This window comes from Nylanderia fulva, unplaced genomic scaffold, assembly GCF_048542155.1.
Source record: "Nylanderia fulva isolate GAGA-0341 unplaced genomic scaffold, ASM4854215v1 Scaffold8, whole genome shotgun sequence".
In the NCBI taxonomy this organism is placed as follows: Eukaryota; Metazoa; Arthropoda; class Insecta; order Hymenoptera; family Formicidae; genus Nylanderia; species Nylanderia fulva.
The window spans coordinates 385,777-405,653 of record NW_028190916.1 but is presented as its reverse complement, the minus strand read 5'-3'; the positions used below and the strand labels follow the sequence as shown (position 1 = coordinate 405,653).

The 19,877-nt window shown below is 33.5% G+C and overlaps 1 protein-coding gene across 1 annotated transcript in view; it reads right to left on the bottom strand.

Moving 5' to 3' along the window:
- The window catches only part of LOC114928869 (uncharacterized), a 58,579-nt gene that overhangs the window by 7,671 nt on the left and 31,031 nt on the right, over positions 1-19,877 (bottom strand). The window lies entirely within an intron of this gene.

The window sequence follows — 19,877 nt, the reverse complement described above, 5'->3', positions numbered from 1 at the left end:
CGGACTTCTTTAATTAGTTCGTACCTTACTGACGGACGATCTTGCCGGGTTTCTTTCATTCTCTCGACACGAGAGAAAGTCAATTACGTCGATGACAAGTCGTAGACGCTTACCGGGGATTTAGTACGTCTCCAGAGATACTTGTATAAAGTTAAGACCCTCATTCCCTCGACTCCGCTTGTCAACTGTGTGTCTCAGACACACAGCATCGGGTCGACAACGCTTCCGACATTTTCCGTCTCTTTTTTTTATTCCGCCATAAATCTCGGGAGCGCCGATAGTTAGCGTTATAAGCGATTTATTCACAAATGTAATCGCTTTTAAGGAGATGGATAAGATATTTATATAATACCTGGATTAATACTGCGATAAGGAAATCGCTTTTATGTGTTTTTAATTTTTTAATTACCTAGTATTATAAAATTTTTTAATTAGTTTGATGAATGCGCGCGTCTATTCATCTATAATATATTTATTTTCGAGATGATTCGCGGTGTTTCTTTAAATGCATCATTTTTTTTCGACTTATCGAGTCGTGCTCCGATTTTCGAATCGCCTCGAAAGAAATTAGCTCAATGGACTTGTTAAATCGCGATCTGTCGGCGGTATTTCTCCACGCCAATTACGGCTCGCCGCAATGTAATGAGGCACCAACCGGCAATTTGTTGGTGCGATTCCACGAGATTCTCGTAATTTATCGTACCGCGTATCGCGATCAAGGATTACAAGCCTTGATCACCTTCCGCTTAGATCATCAAGATACGGAATCTATTTGAGATGTGCTAATAAAGGCAAATTATATATTTTTATAATAATATATTTTTTATAATAATATAAAAATATATAGTACGCGTGCGCGCATTATTTGCATATTAATAGCTGCTGATATAGCCTACACATTCACTTTCAGTTTCATTTGCCACATTTGTTATCATAGAAACGCTACGCATTGAATTCAGAGAGGAAATGTTGCACGATGACATGACAATTGGTCTTCCTTAAACATGCACAACGTACTTTACTTTCTAGCGACGAACCGCGAGCGCTTTCTGCATAATAGAACAATCAAGTCCGAGTGACGAAAGATACGCAGGCTACGTGTTTCGTACGGAATGTAATTCTTGAGTAATAATACAGTCTGGCAAACTGTTACTTTCGACAATGCTGCCGTGCAGATTTTGAAAAAATTGATTGAGTGCATCTTGCTAGTATGAGAATGCATTTGCATTGTACTGACAAATGTTGACATATTTAAGTAATATAAATAATTTTGAAATATATAACGTTTTTACTTATTAAGCATATGCATTAGGGTGGTCGTTATATAGGTTTTTTCAAAATTTTAATGTTGGATGGTCGTAAATCAGCTCTAAATGTAGAAAAAAAATCTCTAATTTTTTCAGATTTTTATTTTGAGTCCTGAGTCTCCCTGTTGGCATGTAATTTTATTAATAATTTTATTAATACCACAGTTCTGCAACTGCTTTTGTCATCAATTTTTGTTGTAAATAGTTTGAAATTGTAGTGAAAAAAGTTGAAACTATTTGAAAATACCGCAAATATAGTATAAAATAATTAAATAATATAAAAAGGGGATAGCCCATATAATATTTATGACTATTTTTTATAAAAAATTAAATAATTTTGTTCACTACTTTTGCAGCTGACTCCATCTAGAACTGAAGTAAATTAAGTATTTTTTCAAATTATAAAAAATATATAAATAATATTTAAATAACATATAAATAAATAAATAAATGAACTGATATAAGAATATAACATAACCCGTGTAAACAGGAAGGCTGAAAATAAAAATCTGAAAAAATTAGAGAATTATTTTTTCTACATTTGGAGCTGATTTATGACCATCCAACATGATGTTCAATTTAACGACCACCCTAATATGCATATATGTTGTAAAATTAAAAATTTTAATATATCCCTTTCTAAAAAATATAATAAAATACATATTAACAAAAACTTTCACATGTACCTATATAATCATCTCTGCTATAAATAATAATATTATCCTTCCAAAGGAGACTATATATGCATATACTGCTATTCAACTACTTACTAAGCATTTTATTTGCACGGCCCCATTTTTCAATGACACTCTACGTATCCTGCAACAATGGAGACGACACCAATGCGGGAATTCCGCTTCCTCGCGTGTGGCGTCGTCACACTCTCAACATTGTCCCGGCGTCACTATTTGCGACACAGCCGGAGATGACGCTTTACCGTCGCGCTCGCCTCGCGTGAAAAGAACATTGCGCGATTATTATAGCTTAATGAGAGTTAATAAACTTTGTCAATTTATGCCGCGGTAATTACTTCATCTATCAAAACTTCTAATTAATCGTAATTAATGTTGCGCACTTGAGAGAATATTATTTTGCGAATATTAAAATGGTTGTCAAAGCACCATTCATGGTATAATGTGATATTTAAAGTAAGCGTTTTAGCATCGTTAATACTAAAAACGACATTGATTAACGCTAAAGAGTGACTTGATTGTAGTTTATGCGTAGCTAAACAGTAGCATTAACAAGCTTTTATGATAATTAGAATCGATTTAAGCGCTAGCATGGAGAAATTGACTTTATTATTATACAAATCCATATCAGCAAATTTTTGCCTTGTGCATTAAGCGTTTTTCTTGCTAGTGCTCACTATCTGTGTACTAAGCTACAACTTATTTTTCTATAGATTCTTTAAGTCTTTATTACATATGTATAAGTTGTTCCAAATTTCTTCTTGGAATCATATTTTAAATCTATATGACATAATCTAAATAATCTATAATAATAATGTAAAGAGTAGCGCTATGTAAAATTGTCGAAAATAATTGATAAAGTATAATTCACCGATTTTAATTTTACCTGCTTATATAGGTAAAATAATAATTAGATATAACCATGAGAAGCTGCCTGCGGTTACAAATACAATCATTTACATCAAATTAAAATAATTGTGTAATTAATATTCATGTATAATTCATAAATTTTATCATAAATTAAGAAAATTACTTGGCAAAGATTTGACAACAATTGTGCAATGTGCAATAAATGAATTATTCAGTATATTAATAATTTAATTTAAAATTTGCAGAAAGTAAAAGTCGTGCTATACATCATGAGGTAATACAGGAAAGAATTTGTAGCATGTACATTTCTCTCGTGTAATATTCATGGAAATACACGCTGAAGGAATCGACGACATGCTGAGGTTGATGGAGGAACGAGACGTATATATGTCCCGCCATGTTACAGCTTGCTGTTTTCCATTTCGACATAGCCGCACACTACTTAGAAATTGTAATGAATACGGGAACGACATAATCAAATCGCAAATCAGGTTGGATTCTTACGGGCGCTCCGACGAGGAAGTGATTACCATTAGCTGAAGTGCGCTGCCCCTTTTGTTTCTTTTTTCGCCCTAGGTCACGAAGGGAATAAGACGCGGGACTATTACGCTCTCGTGGAACGAGGGGAAAATTTCGTACTGGCTGAATTGAAATCGGGGAATCGGTGCTTCCTGCTTTCGAACTTTCTGAAAAATTCGTGACTACGGTGCCGCCGGCACCGGCACGTAACTAGATACACCGTAAGATATGCAAAAGAGACGCGTTCTCGTGGCTTTATCAACTTTCCGGATTTAACCGATAAATTAAACGCGCGAATCAAGTGTTTAATTCTTTATTACCGAACGAAATAAAATTTTAATGTTGCTAGTATACATCTCTTTAAATATTTTATCAAATAAATATATTCAATAACTACCTGTAAATGTAATTCGATTATGTAATATATGAAATATATATTATAGTTACCTCAATGCTCCGATAAATATTTGATAAAAGCAAAATCTAAGATTGTAAGAAGCGGTCGTCGTATCAATAATCTTTAATGAGACAACCGCTTGGTTTTATATTGTCATAAATGTCTTGATGATTTCGACACAAGATTATTCTGCATCTCCTTTCTCGTAACGTATATCTGGCATATACCAAGAAACAACTTTACCTAGTTTAATCGATCTCACGATCACGAGTCTTACTGCACACCGGCGTCTTGAATTAACGTCCTACAATGCCGATAATTAAATGGACGGGTTGTATCGTATAGAGCTATACACATTTCCGTGATTATATTCTGCAGGAAATATTGCAATGTATAGTAAAATTTTATCTCTCGTCTTTCTCTAATTTTTATATAATTTTTGATAAAATATATATACTATATTATATATATATATATATATATATATATATATATATATATAATATTCAGAATTTTTGCCTGATTTATATTAATAAGACTATTATTCACCATTTTTATTAAAATCATTATAGATTGAAAATATGACGATAAACCAAATCTAAACATTTCTAAATATTTCGATTCATTTTATTTCATGTTATTGGTTTATTGTAAAAAAATCAAATAGCAAAAGTTACACACATTGAGATGTATAGTTAATAATCGATAGCATGGAAATCTCGCGTTATAGAACGTGGGAGTTCCAAGTTAACCACACCTTTATCTTTGTTGAAAGATCGTGTTGAAAAATACTGCAAAGAAGAAACCAAGAGGAGGAAAAGAGATAGAGAAAAAAGGATGCGGACGCGTCTCTCGAAAATATTTCTTGAGAGTGAAAGCATCCGGCTCCCTATAATATACCGAGCTCCAGTCTGCGTTGCACGTTACACGTATATAGTAGCGATACTCTCGTAAAGAACGTGATGACTTTAAACTTTCGTTTAATTTATTATCGCAGCGTTGGCGAGAATTCAATCACAAACTTTCTCCCGAAAGGAAGTCACGATGAGATTGGTAAATCTACAATAGCTATTGCGGTATCTCGATTAAAAACTTCCTTCTTTTGTGTTAATTTTATTTTCATCTGACGTTGAGTGACAAAACTTTCGCCACAATACTTTTTGATGATATGGAAATAAATAAGACGCGTGAGAAATGATTTAATATTGATTAAAATATTTTTAATAGTTGTTATATAGTGTAATGATGATGATGATTGATAATAGACATAAATAATACATTTTTTATGTTTTTATTGTTCCATTTTCTTTGACATGCTTGCACGAAGTAATTTAAATAATAAAAAAAAGTTTTTTTTATCTTTATTAGCACATCAAGATATTTATTGCTGCAATAGTGCCGGCCGTTGAATTGAGTGCACAACAATTTTGTAAAATAGCACGCACTATATAATCAACAATCGTTATGCTGCGCTGTAATAATGTTCGACTGATAACGTTTGGGCAATGCTTTGTACTTTGTAGATCGACGTTCTGTAATATTTCATGGAGACTAGGTTAAATATCTCTTTGCGATTTATCGACAAATAACAATTTTGAGATTCGGCGTCCTCTTAGGAAAGGAAAGAATCTTTTAAGAGCTTTTCCGTTTGCACGTTCAAACGCAAAAATTTCGATATGCAAATCACGTGTACAAAGCCGCGTGATATGACAGTATGCATAATATGGGTCTCCATTCTCCTCGCGCGAAGTATTAATCTCCTTTCACAGTTACATTACGTTGAAAGTATACTATTATGAATATGAGGCTTTTGTTCTATCAATTTCGCTAACATTTACATACTAACATTTGATACGTGAAATACGTAATGGAGAAAAGCAGAAAACTTTTTAATTTTATAAATAAAATATTAAAACTGAAATGAGAGTCTGTATATTATGTCGGATGATTAAAAAAATGTATGATATATTATCAAGAATAATATATATGTATATATTTTATCTGCGTCTCGGCATGGGAAACAAATCGTGAAAGTTGCTGAGAAATCTCTGGGTTGCAACTTGTGCTTTTATATATGTTGAGATTCATACATTCCATGAGAAGCGTTACAAATAGTAAGGAACAAAGCGTAATGAATGGGATTAATTAAGAATAAGGTGCGATTTGCACAATTTTCTGATGTAAGAATTTAATTTCTAATTGTTTCTAGTTAAACGTGACTATTCAAACATTTTTTAAAGAATAATTAAACAAGTTATTTAATTCGCGATAAAAATATTAAAAATTACTTTTTAGTATTTTTATATAATATATATATATATATATTATAAAAAATGTACAATATAATTAAAACATATTAAATAACAATTGCAATTTGATTAAATTAAATATATATATAGAATGCAAATTAAATAATCATTTAAATATACTCGCACATTTCAAACTTTTAATATTACAGAAGCGAAGGAAGTAAAATGTATTTCTAAAATAATAAAATGAGACGTTAAGAGTTAAAAATGACACACATCATTTTTGGCTGTGTGAATGAGCACGTTGGCAATTAGTTAGATGAGATTGACCTTGACAGTACAGTCAACCTATTCAGCCAATGTTCCAGCGACAACTGGTATGGGTCGATGCCACTTTCACGATCAGAACTATATAATTATCCTGCTACGAGGGTTCCTGTGAAACTTGTTTTCAGAACTCGGATATACAAGGAGTGGAACCTCACGTTTGATCATAGAAATTATAGATAAACCAAATTAAACTATTTTAAAAATATTAAAGCTTATTATTAGAATACTCTTTCTTTACAAGATTATCATTATACGTTATAAAAATAAAAACGAAAAAAAATTAAGATCTTAACATAAAAAATCATATAATTCCATTTTTGTCAGTATTGTAATCTTTATTATTTTGTTAAATCATATAATCATACACTTTGGCTGAGAATCTTCGGAATGTTTAAACAAACATTAAATATTAAATGTAATTATTATATAACTAAAGGAAGTTCTTACAATTAGTTAGTGTAAATAATTAATATCTCTAAGATTCTTCTTAGAGAGAAATTTAATAGTTGACTTTCTCTTTGTTTAAATCATAAGTGCCTTAAGGCGACACTATTAATTGATATTTCATCTTTCTATCAAGTAGTATTGATGGATAAGCAAATACTTTCAGAATGAAATTAATAATCATGATTTGACACAATCAATTTCCGTTTTCTCTTCCGGATTGTATTGGGTTGGATTTACTTTCTGACAACAAATTTTAGAATCAAAATTTTCATACATATTATTAATGATGACAGATCATTGATCTTAATATAAAGTTTCTATCGTTTAATTAAATCTTAATAATCATTAAAATTTGTACATTTCAAGACTAATATAATTGAAAGAATCAATGTTAGATGTAGTTTTCGTATAGATCAGATTTAAATTCTCAACTTTCTCTCTTTCTCATTTTCTTCGTCGTGACGTACTTAATTTCCGGGTGTCACGATATATATATATATATGTGTATATATATATATATATATACTATATATATTGAACACTATGACGCGATGCGCTTTATAATATAACTTTTTTTTCGGTATCGGTAGATGAGTTAACAACGCAGTTTAGAACGTAACTCTTCAGGAATCGTGATTCCCGTCGTGCACGACGTTGTAGATTGTTGCGATCTTTTCGACGGCTGTTGGAGAGAAAAGTGGCTACCGATTATCCCTCATCCCGCCAATTCCACGGTATAGAATTCGCGTAACACTTAGATTATTCGATCTATTCCCCGCAGCAGGTTCTTTTCTCGCGATCAGACACGTTTATGTCTACGTAAATTGGCATTTTTCACTTAGGAACATATAAAGTTTGCTTTTATAATCTCCCCTAAGGCTAGTCGTTCCATAATTTTTCTTCTTGGGTTGCCTAGAAGAACTTTCTGTTAAAAAGGCTAATTTTCCTCCTTCGATTTTATGTTTATAGCTTTATGTTTATAGAGACTTCTATGGGATTATACAAAGCTATAGGCTTTAGGAAAGGGGACGTACGGCATTCTAGGACATTCCTTGGTTTCGAAATAAACGATAGTCCCTCGCTGTCATTAGACCTTCATGTGATGCGTATCGATGGCAAGTATGAAAGTATACCGTGAAAAAAGCAAGTGTCTAAGAAGGACGTAACATCCTTGTTACCATTTTCTTCCTGCATATCTAACTAACGGTGGGATCTAGAGCGCCTCAATCATTGACACAAGGACGCATCGATCATTAAGATTCTGCGGTAACCAATTAGCTCCGAGACGAATGGTGAGCTCCGATATGTATTTCTATCTCTCCCGCTATGCTTCATTAATCAAAGTCATGCTAACAAAGATTACTATGTTCGATAATACGTTTTTTTGTATGGTCAGTTGTCATCCTACATGTTGCGCAATATTGTTGAGAGAGGAAAATTGATGAGTACAAGTAGTTTACACCTGTTAAATCAAATTTACGTTAACGAAAGGTTAGTAATGTGTTAAAGAGACTTTTCATCGCATCGTGATTTATGTATTCTTTGTAATTAGAATATTGTAATTGAAAATATTGTAATCAAAAATATTCAAGTTACCACAGATTCAAGTCGTCAAGTTCTGTCAGTTTCTAATATTATAGTTATTAAATCATAATAAAATGTGTATTTAATACAAGATCATCTCAATAAATAAATAAATAAATAAATATATATATATATATATTTTTACATTATACATCTTTAAAAATTATTAAATTAATTTATGTTGCAATATATACATTCATCTTCCTGTGAACATAAATTGTACTAACAAACTGCATTTGAAATTAATCTAATAATATATCAAACAAATCGAACAATTATTTGAACAATATAGAAGTATTTTAATAATTAAAAGAAAAAAATTAATTGATAAAAAGTAAGAAATAGTTGAATCATATAAGAAAATTCTACGTCTACGATGTTACACAATGCAAAACTGATGCTACTTGAATAACTTACACACGTTTAATGATTTAATTATTATTCAACATGCTCGCTGGCTTTATTGCACCAATCTGTGCTAACGCAGTCGTCGATTAACGAAGACGGCGACGATCTAAAGATTCTAAAGCAACATAACTAATTCCTCGATTAGAAGTTCAATGGTCACCGAGCATTAAAGGGCATTACTCCGAATTAACGCGCCCCAGTTCTACGAAGTGAGACGCAAACGGAACTTACTAGACATCCTACGTGATCGAAAGTTGACCGATAGATAATTAGTCATTTTCTTTATTGCGTTACATACAGAGGCGTAAATGTCAGCTGACCGATCTTGACTGAAATTACGCTCGGAAGCTTGGTAAGCAGAATAGTGGTAAAAGTATCGACGGGAGAGACTATTACAATGCTGTGCACAACCAACGGTACGATGTAACATCGCAAATTACGTTAGCTCCATACATGAGTCGATGGCAACTAAAACAAATTTTATCGAATACGTTTCGAAAGACCTACATACCTCCAAACGTATCTCGGCGATCGATTGAGAGACGTGTAAATGCCTCGGTCGCTATACGGCATACTTTGTCGCGACAATCGTTTTATTTTTAGTGCAGCGAGGTTCGGTCAAGAAAGTATCGGCGCATTGTGCGTCCTCGTTAACCCCTGTGTGGGTGTAGCCTCGCAAATACATTACTCGCTAAAGTTGAATGATCCGCGAATGCAGCGTAGGTGGTTGCGCTGTGTGCCTGCTACCGCTTATGATAGTTGCTCGGGAATGTACCCGACGCATTTACGACGCGTGAACGTTTTCGCCTATCGATTGTGCGCGTCGGATAATAGGCATAATATGCGTGCCAAGGCTTACGAGTCACGCATGATCCCGGGGTTCACGTGATCCGCGCGATAGCGATCCCCCACTTTACGTCACACACGTGCAGAGACTGACACGCAAGAGCGATGCACGCATGCATCGAAGTCACCGCCGTGGAGTATGTGTACTTTCACACGCGATCTTGCCATCTTCGGTGTCCTTGTCGATTTTTCTGCGCGGATAATAAGCAGTAAGTTTACACCGTTCGCGAGTATATCCCGATGCACTTTCGCGCGACCCGCGATACGTCATTTTAGAGATAAATTCACCGGCACGTCGTACCAAAAATGTGTGAATATTTTGGGATAATATTGCACATCCTGACAATGTGGCAGAGTCTTACTTATTGTCATTTTTTTCAACATTACCAATTCCGTAATTTGTATTGTGACGCAGAAATAGCCTCACCGAAATGAGAGGAGAAAATTTAGAAAATATATTAACATATTTTTTTAAATAAAATTCTTGTGGAGAAATAACTTAATATTATGTCAATTTATTATTTTTAATAAATTTCGTAAATATTAATTTACGTAAAATAATTGCTGCAACTGTTTATTAGATAATTGTAATACGTGATATTAACGATAGCTATATTTTAAATATTAGAATAATTATTTATTATACAGATAATTATAATAATTATTAATAGCTAGCATTATATGTGTGCTTATATATACATGCATATTTATATTATAAACAGATCGTAAATAACTATTTTAACCTATAGCCTTTATATGGACAAACTGTACTTTTTGAGTGACAGATTTAGTTCTTGCGTTTACAAGAACACGTATGAAAACTCAAGATAGACATAAATTGTCGAGTTTTTGCTTAACATTTTACCTTCAAAAATAAAACTTTGTTTTTTTGCGTAGTGAACGTGTTTGTTACACATCAATCACTCTACTTTGTTTTGAAACTGTTTCAGTAATATCTTCTCAACAGGTCACCGCGTTCTGTCCCGAGCAGCATAAAATGTACGTTTCAGATTTTACTGAGCGATATATATGTAAATTTGTAATAAACCGGCCGTCGTTTTTACAACATAGTTCGACAATGATTTTTCGGAGAATAAAGCGCGCCAAGATTTTGTTCTGCTTTCGAATCTTATGTTATGATGTTGCTCATTACTATATACTTACTGTCCATTCACCCTGTCAGCGTAATTAATTATTTCTCGTAAAAACAATTTGTCAGCACAATTGATGATTAGAAAGCGCGTACAAATCAAAGCAGTATTAGAATACAATCAATTATAGAAACTACATAAAGAAATATTTATTGACAGTTGTTAATTCGTACTTTATTGCACGTGCTATTAGCACGCCATTATCTTTGTCGTGGACGGCAAGAAATAAATAAAGCGAAATGCGCTTTCACGCGAATCCGAAGCTTTCGCGCATGTATAGAAAGCCGATGTAATTGATTGGTCGCATGACATCGGGTTATCGTACAATCGGCGGGTTATAAGCGTGCGGGAGGATAAATGGGTTGACTCGGGGATCCGGTGAAAGTGAACGAAAAATGATCTGGTTATCACAAGGAAGAGCTCTCGTGCACGCCACACTTTCTTTCGCGTTATGGTGTTAGCACCATCCATGTGCATCATTCATATAAAATGATGATCACAAAGGAAGCCTTTCTTTTCAGTCAGCTGATAATAAATCACGATTTTAATCGGTTTACAGTTTACAGAAATCCGTAAGCCCAATCAATTATACAGATTATTTTTTATTTATTGATGAAATTTCTTTTACAATATTTTTGTAACTCTACTATGACCCTTGACACATTTTCTGTTTCTTTTTTTTAACTCATTTTTTATATTTATTATATCTTAGAGCATCCTTATAATAAATTTTTGTGCAATATTCCTATCCGACAGTCTAACTGGTTAGATATATTAAAATAGTTAGATATATAAAATATATGTCAGCATGTCGAATGAATTGTTGAGAATAGTAATTCCAGCAGAAAAATATAAAAGATAATTATGATATTATCTCTTTTAGATTATTTTGGCCTCAACTTGAGTGCTGCTAAAATTAAAAATTTGCATTTAAAATACATTTAATAATTTTACGATTAAATAATTTAATAGGTCTCAGGTTTTTCGAAAAGACAAACTAGTATTGTTCGCGGCCAAGGTAACAGAAATATCACAATCTCTTTGATACTCGATTCTTGTTTCTTTTGCTCCTTCGAAATAAGCTATTCTCGATATACGCGTACATCCTTACTATTATGGAATCACTTTCACGCAATATTCAGAGAGAGAATCTCCAATCTCCGGTAATGCGTCGTCACGATATCTCTCTCGGCTACAACCAGAGAACATCTTACAAAAACGCGTCGAGACAAGCCATCACTTCCTGTTTAATGTAACTTTCTTGATTCATTTCGCCGCATAGGTTCTTACCTATCCTCTAATGACTTCCTTGAAATCATTCCGTTTGCAATAATTTTATTCGCTTAACGTTGCGTATTCCGCTGCGTCAATACGATAATTAATTAAGAAGTAACATAGTCGGCATCAAAAGAACATAGTGTACACTTAATGATGAAAAAAAATATATACCTACTTTGCTGTTGCATTTAGTATAGGAATCACTAGAGAATAGCTTTTTATAGCAATTCTTGACCAGTGTTATTTCAGGTACAATCTATCTCGGACATTGACATCATCGAAAAATACATTTCTGGTTTTTTTCTTTTGCGCCATGACGTAAATATCGCGGACATAAACACGTACGGATGAGTAATCTCACAAGTCGGCGAGTGAAAGATATTCCGGTCTGACCGGAGCACCGGAGAAAGTGGCCGATCGTCGTACGGAAGGTTCACGCAGTTTCTCGAGCTCATCCCGTCGTTCATGAATCGTTATCGTGGAATCAGATACGTGATCGACTGTTGTTGGATCGCCTACACACGATGATTTACGGTTGGGAGTTTAAGGATCGCGGGTACGATGAATGAACGAGCTCGCACATCCATCGCTCTTTCGTCAGGTAACAGATTGCCACTCGTTTGTCTAGGATAGCAAATTCTGGATCGTCGATCGCAGATTGGAATGCATCCTTGCTCTATAAAACGCCGTGGGTCTCCATTTTTTTTCGAAACCGTGATAGGAGGTTAATTTATCGTAAATACGAGGTGATTTGTCAAGAACTGCGTTAAATCTCAATGGTGGTTCTTGATTGTCGAGAAAGTGGAAGATTAGGATCGCTCTACTACGTATTTCGAAGTAGTTGATAGCTCCAGCTCAGTTTCAAACGACCACTCTAGTTCCATAATCGGAAAATCAATACGATCAGTACGAGAACTTCTTGTACACCAATCTGTCGTCTAATAATATCATTTTTGTCGACGATTATCTAATAATACTTTCAAATTACAATGAATAATTCCCGTGTAAAAAAGGAAAAGATACATAACAACGTGATGCAAGAGTATGAATTTGATCGTGTGCTTCTGTTTTGTACTCTCACAACTTCCCGTATCAGCTTTCTCTTGTAATAATTAAATTTGTAAGAAGTCTCATCCTAATTTGCAATATAAATTAAAATTTGTCACGCTTATCAATCGCGCGTTCGCTATGGATTGACTGCCATATGATAGATTATCTTTGCGCTTTAAATAATTTTCATGTAAATTGGTTTAATTTTTTCATCATTCTATAATTATATGAATAATAAAATAATGCGGATAAATATGAAATATAATCATGGTCTTCGAAGAAAGTTGAGGTACATTAAAATACAGTATCTATTCATTTGTGATGATAAATGACAATTTCCTGTATCGCAAGTTTGTTCCGCTACCGCGATAAATTACCGGTCGCTATTACAAATTACAGTCCTTGTATAGCCAACTAGCTGAAAATGTCTCGTTCACCATTTTTGTCAGCTATTATATTCGTATAGAAAAACGTGGATGTTATGTGAATGTTTGCATAGAAAGAACACGGAACAGTCCACGACAAGGTTAATGAATACATTAAAAAAGTCTCAATGGAGTTCCGATATTATGACTCGAATTCTTCGATATATATTATATTTTATTTAATATGCTTTTTATAAATACTTTAATACGAGTTATTTAATACATATATTATACATGGTGTTTTTTAAAATTACTTTCTATTTATATAAATCAATTAATTGTAATTAAATAATTAAATTGGATTTAGAAAAATATATATTTATAATGTTTTAAAATATAATATACCCGATATATATTTGAGTATGTTTTTGAAGTAAAATAAAGTTAAAAATAGCTCATTTCCATTTAGAAAACATAATTATTTCAGAATAATAAGATTATTTGATTTAATAAATCAAATCGCGTATAAATGCGCGATTTTTCCAGTTTCTAAATCGTTCGCGATCGTTTTTTATTCTGCATCAAAAGAAGAATTGAGTCGATACTTGACAAAGCAAATGCTACAAATAACACGTCCTTATTTATGTGAGTTAACCAGGCGGAGAATGTCTCTTGACTACCATTTTCGTCTGTCGACCATGCATTTGATCCTGACACAAGTCGAGCAGCAAGTCGAGACAGTCTAGTTACTTCACCAAGTCGAATTTCTTAAAAGGTACGAATTATGAGGAACTGGCTTTACTCGATTCTCATACAAATTACGCCTATAATTTTTCTTCCGTGTTCTAAGTCGCGCCGCGATTATTTTTATTTTATTTTTCAAGTGTTAATTATATTAAGAAATCTATTCAGAATTTAATCAAAAATACCTCAGAGATTTATGCTCGCGAATTTACAAGATCACAGAGCGATTGAAGCGTCGTATCGAATTAAATATTCTACAACACCTACGATTCGCGCTCACTTCTGTTTAAGCTCGTTAGCGCGGCATTCGAGCGACAGTATCGAAATTGGCTGATACAAGCAATTATGAGGTGTCGTGCGTTTCGAAAGAGTCGACCAATACGGAGAGAACCGGAAAAACGAGCGGAACCGCCGGCGAGAAAACATTTCTAGAACGCAATTGATTAGATACTTTTTGCGAGGGACTCTTTAAGGAAGATATATTATTAGGAAATTTCGCGCGGCAACTGCATTCGATTTCCTTATACGTTCAGGAAGGGCCTTGGTGAACGGTAACATAACGTGGACACGGTGTTATCTGTGCTCTGCTCTCGGAACATAAAATAATTCTTTTTGCGCCACGTTGAAATTCTCAAGGAACTTTTAGTTATGTAACTCGCGAAGCACAAATCATTCTCGAGCATTGGTCGGTTTATTCAAGTGTCGGATTTACGCGAGTACTTATTAACGTGTCGATATCGGGATTATTCGATAATCTTGTTAGTAACCGCGATCTTACGTAAAACAATAAATAATAATAATTATATGAAGTGTAAACCAATTTTAAAGAAATATATATCTATGTATTTCTTGAAAAAAAATTAATATACATATGTATATAGTAAACTCGCAAATTCATTGAAATTATATATACAAAATGAATCAAATGCTTTAATTGCACCTAACACCACTTCATTACATATAATTATTACAAATCATTAAAATTATGCAAAAGTAAATTGTGGAAAATAAATATCAAAGCTAACATTTTAATAAATTAAATAGTGCTATAATTTTTTTCTTCTTTCTTATACGTGATTGTAAGGAATATATTTTTCTTAATAAGTGTAAAAAAGCATTAAGTGCTGCAATGTATATATCAAAAAAAATTAAACATATACTTGTTTAAAAAAACATTAGAAATTTTTAGAAACAATTAATTTGCGATCTATTAAATATTTTTTAAAATAAAGACTTATAGTTTGCTGGTTGCAATAAATGCACAGCGGTAGATCGCAAAGGAAGAAATATAAAGAATAGAAAATTTATCTGCAAAGAAGACCATATATCTTATAAATCCGTAATGAGTAGAAAAGCAAGGATAGATCGGCGAAGCTAAACGAGCACTGGCCCGAATCGAATTATATGAGATCGCATGAAAGAACAGATCGAAATAGTAGATTACATAGATCAGCGGTATTTTACAAACGTAATTAGTTTCTTAATACTAGTTTCTCGTATATATACTATAATTTTGAATCTGATACAGATATGGTTTAAATCAAAGCAATGCTAAGATCGCATATCGACGGACTCTCTGGTCGTCTTATACTGACAATTATTATAAAATGATTCGGAGAAAGTAATATCTTTGCATTTTGCTCTCGACCAGTTAGAAATAGAATTATAACTGTCTTATTAGAGAAAGTAACATTAAAAATTCCACATCTTGCTTCCGTATTCTGCGGAAATAAATGATAGTCATCGAATTAAATAAGATTACATTTCCAGAAAGTGAGAAACACTTTAACTCAACATATGAAAGAATGATCATAAAATGGCTTGTACCTAAGTGAGATGCTTCGACAAATTTTATAGTACAATTAATTATGCATAACACTGCACGAAATAAAACTGCGGTTAAAAAGAAAAATACCGTTTACGCGGAACAATTCGTGAGAAGGAAATTTCTCACGAAGATTTGTTTTACGAGCTTCAGTTGTGTGCTGCTCATTTTCATTACTTTAACGACTGACATGAATATTTTTTTACACGTCTCGCTCTATTTGCGCGTTTTTATCGCTTTGCACCGAAGCGAATTTATACATCTGCATGCGTAGACCTTCAATTATGCGTCGACAATAACTAACGATCGCTCTTATTGAGCAGTCCGATGCATCTAAGTTATTACAATACGTAATAATCATATTAATCACGCGTATAGGGAGCGATATGCGATAAATGTATATGATACAGTGATTTCTCGTGCACCGATTACGAAAGATTTGCACAAGTATTACTAGCATGCGCAAGTAAATCAATTCAGTAAAGATAATCGCATGTACTTTTTTTATACCATCCGATATATGAAGATATGTAAGTAATCAAAAATGTTTTCCACATGGCGTTTTTATCGCATAAACACATCGAGAAAACGAATTAATTATAATTAATCATATAATGCCTATTCATATGATGCTAACACGTAGTCGCGCGATTACATGTAAAATCGTTTATTATCCATAAAAAATCAGACGAAAGGCTGAATCAATTGATTTTTTGGTGTAAGAAAATGTAAAAAAATAATTATTAGATAATAACTATACTTAATATACTCGCAAGATGTGATTATGTCAGTCGTTGAAGCGTTGATTTATCTATTAATCCCGGGAATCAGGCAATTATTATTATTGAACTAATCGATGATTTCGCACGGTACATATAAAAGCCCTTGCTTGCTTATTGCTACCTCAATTTTCTAAATTGACCAATAATTTTAATACATATTTATTTTTTAAATTAAATTTCATAAATTTATATAATAAATTATTTGGTATTTTAAAAACAAATTTAACATTAAAAACAAGTGTATGTAGAATCAGCCATTATACACGATTATACAAGGAATACATAATGTGAGAGGATAATCGCTGCTGTTCGGTTAGATTGGTTTTCAAGAACGCGTACAACAAGTCTATAAACGATACAGAGGAATAATGAATAAATTTAGTCTAAAGAGCTCAAGAGGACAGGTACGTGTCGTAGATAAACATTCGAGAGATTTTCGATTGTTTCGCTAATCGATTGTGTTAGCAAATCGCGGTTATGCGGTTCATTCGAATGCGTACGAGGATTCACTTTCTAATTTGAACGTTGGTCGGCCCCCGTGTATAACTCGAGATCCTCGTTACGAGCTTTGTATAGTTTTTACGGCGCGAACTCACCGCTTCGCGCGAAGCGTCATAGTCTGATTAGCCTGTCGACCTCTCTTCATGCTCTGAGGTAGCATGAATAAGCCGACATGCGTGTCACATGTAACACGCCCGACGAGCGCGTGTACATGTATATGTGCGACTTACAAAAACGAATGCGTAAATGATCACCATAAGTTGCATAGAGCCCAGCATGTAGTACACGAAGAGGGAAAAGAGAAGGAAAGAGTGATGCGCGTGTATGTTAATCGTATTAAATGAATTGGAATGGAATTTCAAAGTAGTCGCGTGTATCATTGGTGTCGGCAATCGTCCAGAAATTGTGTAACGCTATGGCGTTAAAAATGCAGCTGGCGCCGAAGGAGATGTTCTCTCCGATGCACAACAAATAGTTTGATGTACGTATGTATATACGTCGTTTAAGTCATTGCGCTTTGCTAAGGACAAGCAAGAGAAGAGAAGCATATATTTGCATGCGATACTAGGCATCAAATAATGAGTTTGTCTAGATAAATAATGATTTTGTCATCCATTAGAATAGACAAATATATTCAACTGCGTTCTACATACACGTATAAATGACAAATTAATCGCATATTTATTTTGTAAATTTTTCATTTTTTTAAATTAATTCGACAAACAAAATAATAAAAAAATATATATTATTATACACTTCTAAATGTAATCTAATATGCTTCAAGTTTGCGATTATTAGAAGTAAATGATGAGAAGGACGTTATAATTTAAAAGCTCATATCAGATTGTAATGTCAAAAATAATCTTCGATATCTCAACACGCTATTAATAATTGTTACTAAATTGAAGAAGACGGCTTTAAAGATGATGAAAAATGTAGAGATGGATAAATGCCACTGTTACAAGTCGTGCACATCTGCATTTGTTTTCACAGGTCATTTGTCGGCATAACCGCAATTTGCATATGCAAGTGGCAATGCCGAAGCGGAGCGTTTCCACGGCTGTTACTGCGAGACATTGCAACCTCATAATCAGTGATCAGCTCTCGATCGTTACTCTTGCATCGCAATAGCCGACGCTCTTCTGCGGCAGAGGAGACCGATCGTGATGACGATGTCCATGTTGCAAGAGAGCGCCAACCTCGCGTACTTTTAACGTTCGATCCAAATAGAATAACATCGATACAACGTAATCTCTGGATATATGTATATACACATTTAGATATAGGTACATCCAATTAATTATAAAATTGACTAAGAACATAAAGATAATTATATGCTCTTGTAATATATGCATGTGTATATTTATATAAAGATAAGTGAATGTCAAAAAAGAAAATGAAAGTTTCCAACAAAACAAAGAGTAAGACATTATTGCTTTAGATGAGTCAATTATAATCATATTATTGTCACATCAATTTGCATTCGATTATATGATTTCTCTTGAAAGCTCTCTCTTTCTAATTAATTCGGAAGTATCAGACTCTGGTCGAGCCGGTTAATAGTGTCGATAAACTGCATATTAAATTAGTTCTTGCGTCTTTCTGGGTACAAATATTCATGTTTGTCAAGGATAACAAGTCGCGATAACTGGTTTAGCAAGATAATCTCTCAGAGGCCAGTGTACAGTGCTAAAAATATTTCCAATGTTTTGTATTGTAGCACGAGAAAGTCTTTCCTTGAAGTCACAATCACGTGACTACGGCAACTTGATAGAAAATACCTCCATGATGACGATTCGCGTATGGAATCTGAAAATTTTATTACCCGATATGGAAGAGACTCCCGCGTATATAAAGAATACGATTCTATAAATCTAATCTTAATTGGAATAGAATCCAACAAAGATCGACACATGCCGTTTCCTTAATAAAATTCCAAAGGTCAATCTTTATGCAACAATAAGATAGGTAATGACTTGCGAAAGGGGCATGCAATCTTGGTACCTATAGAGAGTTCATGATTGTTAAGTTTATTTCTAAACCATTCTTCGAACGAAAGCAGTCGACCCAATGCCGTGGCAAACCGCGTTAATTGTGCAGTCATCGCCTAAAGGCTAACCGCAATTGCAAATGCAATTTTTTTGTTTAAGCTTAAATGAATGCATAATATCTATCTATCTTAATTGCATATTTATACATATTAATAACAATTTATATATTATATTTAAAGTAATTTTCTAATAAACTTGCGTTATATCGTTTAGCCGATCTGTAATTATCTTCAACGCAGGCGATATTTTTCCAACAAGTTTTCTCTGTATTCTAGGAATATGTTCGAACTGTTAACTTTCGAAAAAAAGTAATGTACCGTCTTTGTTTCTCCGACAGTAGTAATTTGACGAGTATCACGAAACACGTCGTGGCCTTCGTCTATTCGCTCGCAATCGACAGAGGGACAGTCTTTGTCTTACAATAGAGTCGCACCTGTTGCGTGTTGCAATATCATTGCGGCAGGTCACGGTTATCGGTGAC